Source organism: Penaeus monodon, unplaced genomic scaffold (genome assembly GCF_015228065.2).
Source record: "Penaeus monodon isolate SGIC_2016 unplaced genomic scaffold, NSTDA_Pmon_1 PmonScaffold_88, whole genome shotgun sequence".
NCBI lineage: Eukaryota > Metazoa > Arthropoda > Malacostraca > Decapoda > Penaeidae > Penaeus > Penaeus monodon.
In genome coordinates, this window is record NW_023664103.1 from 183,481 (window position 1) to 190,980 (window position 7,500).

Sequence of the window (7,500 nt, forward strand, 5' to 3'; positions counted from 1 at the left end):
TATCATCTCATCTTAGTCTCTGGCTCATTGCATCTCTCTCTCATCATCATCATCTCTCATGACTCCATCTTTTCAACTTGTATGCATTCTTTTTTCTCTTTCTTTCCTTTCTCATCTTCTCAATTTCGTATTTTCACCCATTCTGTCACTTCTCCTCTGCCTCTTATATCTTAGTCTCTCGTTACTTATCATCATCTTCCTCTCTTCTCTCTCTCTCTCTCTCTCTCTCTCTCTCTCTCTCTCTCTCTCTCTCTCTCTCGTCTCTTCTCTCTCTCTCTCCTCTTCTCTTTCTCTCTCTCTTCTCTCTCTCCTCTCTCTCTCTCTCTCTCTCCTCTCTCTTCTCTCTTTCCTCTCTCTCTCTCCTCTCTTCTCTCTCTCTCACTCTCTCTTTCTCTCTTTCTCCTCCCTTCTCTCTCTCCTTCTCTCTCTCTCTCTCTCTCCTCGTTGCTTTCTCTCTTTCTCTTGCTCTCTCTCTTTCTCTCTGCTCTCTCTCTTTTCTCTCTCTTTCTCTCTCTTTCTCTCTCTTTCTCTCTTCTCTCTATTTCTCTTTCACTTTCTTTCTTTCTTTCTATATGACCTGCCCATTGTCATTTTTTCTTTTGTTTTCTTTCCCAAGTATATCATCCACTTTCGTCTGTTCCCCGATCCACGTCGCCCTCATCCGATCTCTTAGGCTAATTCCCAGCATCGGTCTCTCGGTCTGTCCCTCTCTGAGCATTTATTGGTTTTCTTAGTAAATTGGTCGTAGTCTGATCCGTAGGTCATAGCTGGGGGAGGACGTATTGGTTGAAGATTTTTCTCTTTAGACATAACGGCAAGGAGCCTCTTAGTATGCTACTGTGTCTGCCAAAGGCGCTCCAGCCTAGACTGACGCATCGCTTAATTTCCTCTTGGCTAGAGGTGTTTGTCTGTACGAGTTGCCCTAGGTGTATATATACTTGTTCACTATCTCTATAGCTTCGTCTTGTATGCGTGTCTGTTGGAAATGAATTCTAGGGTTGAATGTGGTCTTTCTCTCGTTCAACCTAAGTCCGATTTTTAGACTTTCTCTATTCAGATTGTTTATTAGTTGCTGCATTTCATTTGCGGATTCACCGAAGCAAACAATAATGTCTGTAAATCTTAGATTAAGTATTCGTTTTCTGAAAAGAACATTATCTGCAAATCTTTGAATGTTTACGTATTCGTCTCCTATTTTTATACCATTTCCGTTCCATTCTAGCGTCTTGAATATTTTTCCTCAAGACAAGCTGTAAGCAGTTTTGGTGAGATGGTATCACCCTTTCTAATACCTATTTTTAATTGGTATTGTATCTAGCGTCTTGAATATTTCCCCAAGAGTAGCTCTAAGCGGATGGTATCGCCCTGTCTAATACCTATTTTTAATTGGTATTGTATCTAGCGTCTTGAATATTTCCCCAAGAGTAGCCTAAGGGATGGTATCGCCCGTCTAATCCTTTTTTTAATTGGTATTGTATCTACGTCTTAAATATTTCCCCAAGAGTAGCGTAAGCGGATGGTATCGCCCTGCAACACCTATTTTAATTGGGTATTGTACTAGCGTCTTAAAATATTTCCCCAAGATACTTAAGCGGAGGGTATCCCCCTTTTCTAATACCTATTTTTATTTGGTATTGTATCCAGCGTATCCAGTTGTGGTGAGATGGTATCGCCTTAATACCTATTTTTAATTGGTATTTTATCGGTTTCCGTGTGGAACTCGATGGTTGCCGTCCTCTCTTTGTATATATCTTCCAATATTTTAAATGTACGTCTTCTACGACCTGTCTTCGAATGGCTTCTAATACCGCAAAATTTTGTAACCCAAAATGCCTTTTCGAAACCCTAAAGGTTTATATGCGGGGGTTTTCCTATAAACCTGTCTCGGAAAGCTTTAAACCGCTGGTATTTGTATGACGCCAAATCCCTTTCTTGTAATCGTGAAGGCTATACAAGGGGTGCCTAAAACCGTCTTTGGAGGTATCAAATACCGCTGGATTTGTATGACCCAAAAATGCCTTCTTGTAAGATGAAGGTAACACAGGGGGTCCTATAAACCTGTCTTGGGTGGTATCTAATACCGCTGGTTTTGTAGGAGTCAAAGCCTTTTTGAATCGATAAAGGCTATTGCGGGGGGTTTCCTATAAACCTGCTTCGGATACTTCTAATACCGCTGGTATTTATACGAAGCCAAATGCCTTTTCGTAATCAATGAAGGCTATATGCAGGGGTTTCCTATAAACTGTCTTCGGAGGTTTCAATACCGCTGGTATTTTATGACGCCAAAGCCTTCTTGTAATCGATAAAGGGAAAACAAGGGGTGTCCTAAAAACCTTCTTCAGTCTTCTAGTACCGCTGGATTTGTACGGAGTAAAAGCCTTTTGTAATCAATAAGGCTATATGCAGGGGTTTTTCCTATAAACCTGTCCTCAGTGCTTCTATACTCGGGTTTTGTATGACGCCAAATCCCCCTTTTTTTGTAATCGATGGGGGTTTAATGCAGGGGGTTTCCTATAACCTGTTTTCGGAAGCTTCTAGTACCGCGGTATTTGTATGAAGCCAAATCCCTTCTTGTAATCTAAGGCATCACGGGGGTCCTAAAAACCCTGTCTTCAAAGCTTTGAAACCGTGGTATTTGACGATAAAAATTTTTCGTAAGCGATGAAGGCTATATGCAGGGGGTTTCCTATAAACCTGTTTCGGATAGCTTCTAGTACCGCTATTTTTTTTGTATGACCCCAAAATGCCTTCTTGTAATCGATGAAGGCTATCCCAAAGGGGTTTTCCTATAAATTTTGTCTTGGGATAGTTTTTCTAGACCGCTGGTATTTGTACAACCAAATGCCTTTTCGTAATAAATGAAGGGCATATGGGGGTTTCCTATAAACCTGTCTTCGGATAGCTTCTAGTCCCGGCGGGGTATTTGTATGACGCCAATCCCTTCTTTTTCCCGATGAAGGCTAACACAGGGGTGTCCTAAAAACCCTGTCTCAGATAGCTTCTATTACCCGCTGTATTTGTAGGGAGTCAAATCCTTTTTTCGTAAGCGAGAGGCTATATGCAGGGGTTTCCTAAAAACCTGTCTTGGGATATTCAGTACCATAGTTTTTGTATGACGCCAAATGCCTTCTTGTAATCGATGAAGGTATACCAGGGGTGTCCTAAAAAAACTTTCTTCGGATTGCCTCAAACTCCCCGCTGGTTTTGTACAAGTCAAATGCCTTTTTGTAAATCGATGAAGGCCATATGCGGGGGTTTCCTATAAACTTGTCTTGGGATAGCTTCTAATCCGCGGGTTTTTTTTTTTGTACGGAGCCAAATCCTTTTTGTAATATAAAAAGTATACACGGGGGTGTCCTAAAAAACCCTGTCTTGGGTGGTACTAACACCGCTGGTATTTGTACGGAGTAAAAAATTTTTTTTTGTAATCGATAAAGGCTTATGCGGGGGTTTTCCTAAAAACCTGTCTTCGGATAGTTTCTAAAACCCCGGGTTTTTGTATAAACCCCAAATGCCTTTTGAATTGATGAGGCTATACACAGGGTTTCCTAAAACCCCTGTTTTAGAAGTTTCTAATACCCTGGTATTTATCAAACCAAATCCCTTTTCGTAACAATAAAGGCATAGCGGGGGTTTCCTATAACCTGTCTTGGGAAGCTTCTAGAAAAGCTGGTAGTCGAAGTAAAAATCCTTTTGTAATCGATAAAGGTATACCAGGGGTTTCCTATAAACCTGTCTTGGAACTTTAATACCGCTGGTATTGTATGACCAAATTTTCCTTCTTGTAATCGATGAAGGCTATCACAGGGGTTTCCCTATAAACCTGTCTTCGGTGGTATCAAAATACGCTAGTTTTTTTGTTGACCCCAAATCCCTTTCTTGAAAATCAAAAGGTATACACAGGGTTTGTCCTATAAACCTGTCTTCGGATGGTATCTAATACCGCTGGTATTTGCGGATCAAACCCTTTTTTTGTAATCGATGAAGGCTATTGCAGGGGTTTCCTAAAAACCTGTTTTCGATAGCTTCTATACCGCTGGATTTGTATACGCCAAATGCCTTTCGTAAATTGATAAAGGGCTATACACGGTTTTTCCTAAAAACCTGCTTCAATAGCTTCAATACTGCGGGTATTTTACGAAGCCAAATCCTTTTCGTAATCATGAAGCTATATCAGGGGTTTCCCCTATAAACCGTCTTCGGAGGTTTCTAATACCGGGGTTTTGATGACGCCAAATGCCTTCTTGTAATCGTGAAGGCTTATGCGGGTTTTCCTATAAACCTGCCTCAATAGTTTCTATACTGTGGTTTTTGATGACCCCAAAAACCCTTCTTGTAATCGTGAAGGCTTACCAGGGGTGCCCTTTAAAAAACCTGTTTCAGATGCTTCTAGTACCGCGGGTTTTTGTACGGAGTCAAATGCTTTTCGAAGCGGGGGGCTTATGCGGGGGTTTCCTAAAAACCTGTCTTGGGATAGCTTCTAGTCCGCTAGTATTTGTATACGCCAAATCCCTTCTTGAATCATGAAGGCTATCACGGGGTTTTTCCTATAAACTTGTCTTCGGATAGCTTCTATACCGGGGGTATTTGTACAAGCCAAATTTTTTCGTAATCAATGAAGGCTATATCAGGGTTTCCTAAAAACCCTGTTTTCGGAAGCTTCTATACCGTGGTATTTGTATGACGCCAAACCCTTCTTGTAACGATGAGCTATACACAGGGGTGTCCTAAAAAACCTTTTTCAGATGCTTCTAGTACCGCTGGTTTTTGTACGGAGTCAAATGCCTTTTCGAAGCGTGAAGGGCTATATCAGGGGTTTTCCTATAAACCTGCTTCGGTAGTTCTAGTACCACAGTTTTTGTATACCCCAAAATGTTCTTGAAATCGATGAAGGCTATTGCAGGGTTTCCATAACTTGTCTTGGGATAGCTTCTAATCCGCTGGTTTTTGTGGGAGCCAAATGCCTTTTTGTAATGAAAAGGCTTTTGCGGGGGGTTTCCTATAAACCTGTCTTTCGGATGGTATCTAACACCGTGGTATTGTACGGGTAAAATGTTTTTTGTAATCGTAAAGGCTATATGCGGGGTTTTTCCAAAAACCTGTCTGGATAGCTTCTAATACCGCTGGTTTTTGTTGACGCCAAATGCCTTTTCGAAATTGATAAAGGGCTTTACACAGGGTTTCCCTTAAACCTTTCTTCAGATGTTTTCTAATCCGCTGGTATTTATACGAACCCAAATGCTTTTGTAATAATGAAGGCTATATGCAGGGGTTTCCTATAAACCTGTCCTTCGGATAGCTTCTAGACCGCTGGTATTTTACGAAGTCAAAGCCTTTTCGTAATCGATAAGGCTATACACGGGGGTTTCCAAAAACCTTCTTCGGATAGCTTCTAATACCGCGGGTTTTTGTACGAGCCAAATCCCTTTTTGTAACGATGAAGGCTATACGCAGGGTTCCCTTTTTAAATTATTTTTTCTCATAGGGCATTTTTTTATATCGTTATTTTAAATTTATGTTATTAGTTTTATGTTATTATTATTTTTATTACTATAATTATTTTTATATTACTGTTATTTTTATTATATGATATTTCATTATTATTTTTTTTTTTTATTATTATTGTTACATTTATAATCATTACATTTTTATTATGTAGTAGGGTGTTCAGAGAGGGAGAGAGGAGAAAGAGAGCAAGGAAAGAAGAGAAGTGAAGAGAGGAGAGGAAAAGGAGGGGAAAGAGAGGAGAGAAAGAGAAAGAGAAAAAAAGGAGGGAAAGAAAAGAGAGAGAGAGAGAGAGAGAGAGAGAGAGAGAGAGAGAGAGAGAGAGAGAGAAGAGAAAGAAAAAAGGGGAGGGAAAGAGAGAAGAGAGAAAGGAAAAAAAGGGGGGAAAGAAGAGAGAGAGGAAACATTAAAAAGTGAAAAAGAAAGAAAAAAGAGAAAAAAAGAAAAATGGGAGAGAGATTTAAAAAAGAGTAATTTTTTTTGAAAAAATAATAAAATAAATGTAAAATAATTATAAATAGAGAAATTTTGATAATATAAATATTAATAAAAATGGTAATAATGATAAAATAATAAAAATAATAATTAATTTTAAATAATCATAATAGTATGATGATAAATAATAAAAAGTAAAAATAATGATAAAATAGTTAAAATAAAAAATAATATTAATTTTAATGTATAATAATTTTGATTTATCTAATGAGGAGGCATAATAATAAGTGACCATTAAAAACTGATTAAAGTAAATGATTATTAACTCGGAAAAATAATGTTTCCATAATGTATTATTATTATTATTATTTTTTTTATTTATTTATTTATTTTTTTTTTTTTCCCACTCTCCTTCTCTCATCTCTCTCTCCTCTCTCCTCTCTCCCCTCCCCTCTCTCCTCTCTCCTCTCTCTCTCTCTCTTTCTCTTTCTCTCTCTCTCTTTCCCCTTTCCTTCTCTTTTCTCTCTTTCCTTTCTCTCTTCCTCTCTCTCTCTCTCTCTCTCCTCTCTCTCTCTCTCTCTCTCTCTCCCCCCTTCTCCCTCCCTCCCTCCCTCCCTCCTTCCCCCTATCTCCCCCCCTCCCTCCCTCTCTCTCCCTCCCTCCCTCCCTCCCTCTCCCTCCCTATCTCTCTCTGTCTTTGTCTTGTAGATACACGTCACCAGATATCCATTGTTGTCGTTGCCCGTTGTTGTTGTCGCGGTTGTTGTCACGGCAACCGAGTGGAGGCAGTGGTCGTCAGAGGCCGAGGGGGGGGAGAGGAGGGGGAGATCCCGTCCGGGGAGAGGTGGGGGGGAGAGAGAGGGAGAGAGAGAGAAGGAGGGGAGAGGAGAGGAGATAGAGAGAGAGAGAGAGAGAGAGAGAGAAGGAGAGGGGAAGAAGAGAGAGAAAAGAGGGAGAGAGAGAGAAAAAAAGAGAAGAGGGGGAGCAAAAGAGAGGAGAGACAAAAGCGAAAGAGAAGGAGAGGAGAAAAGAGGGAGAGATGAGAGGAGCGAGAAAGGGAAGGATCCCCTTAAAAGACAAAAAGGGATGGGAAACCCCCAAAAAAAGGGGGAAGAGAGGGATGGAGAGAACAAAAATGAGAGCGAGAGAGCGAGAGAGAGAGAGAGAGAGAGAGAGAGAGAGAGAATATTCTTAACTCCCGCCTGTCAGCCTTATGTATGAGGTTCTGTGACGTTCCTCGTTCGGCCTGCTCGCTTGTTCAGTCTCGCAGGCCTGATCGACGTTCATTGCCTGATGTCATTCGCGTAGGCACTGTAGGTGGCACTATTGTTGGCACTGTTGTTATAGCTGTTGCACTAGTGGTTTTTAGTTAATTTAATTTGGCTGTTTGTATGTCTCACTTTGCACATTTTTTTCTCTCTCTCTCTCACTCTCTCTCTTTCTCGTTCTCTCTTTCTCTTTCTTTCTCTTTCTCGTTCTCTCTCTCTCCCCTCTTTCTCTCCTTCCCTTTTTTCTCTCTCTTCCTCTCTTTCTCTCTCTCCTTTCTCTCTCTCCTCTCTT

General features: G+C 40.5%; 1 protein-coding gene across 1 annotated transcript in view; it reads left to right on the forward strand.

Moving 5' to 3' along the window:
- LOC119571943 (phosphatidylinositol 5-phosphate 4-kinase type-2 alpha-like) overlaps positions 1-7,500 on the forward strand; it is a gene marked incomplete at its 3' end in the record, with an annotated part of 50,376 nt that overhangs the window by 6,585 nt on the left and 36,291 nt on the right.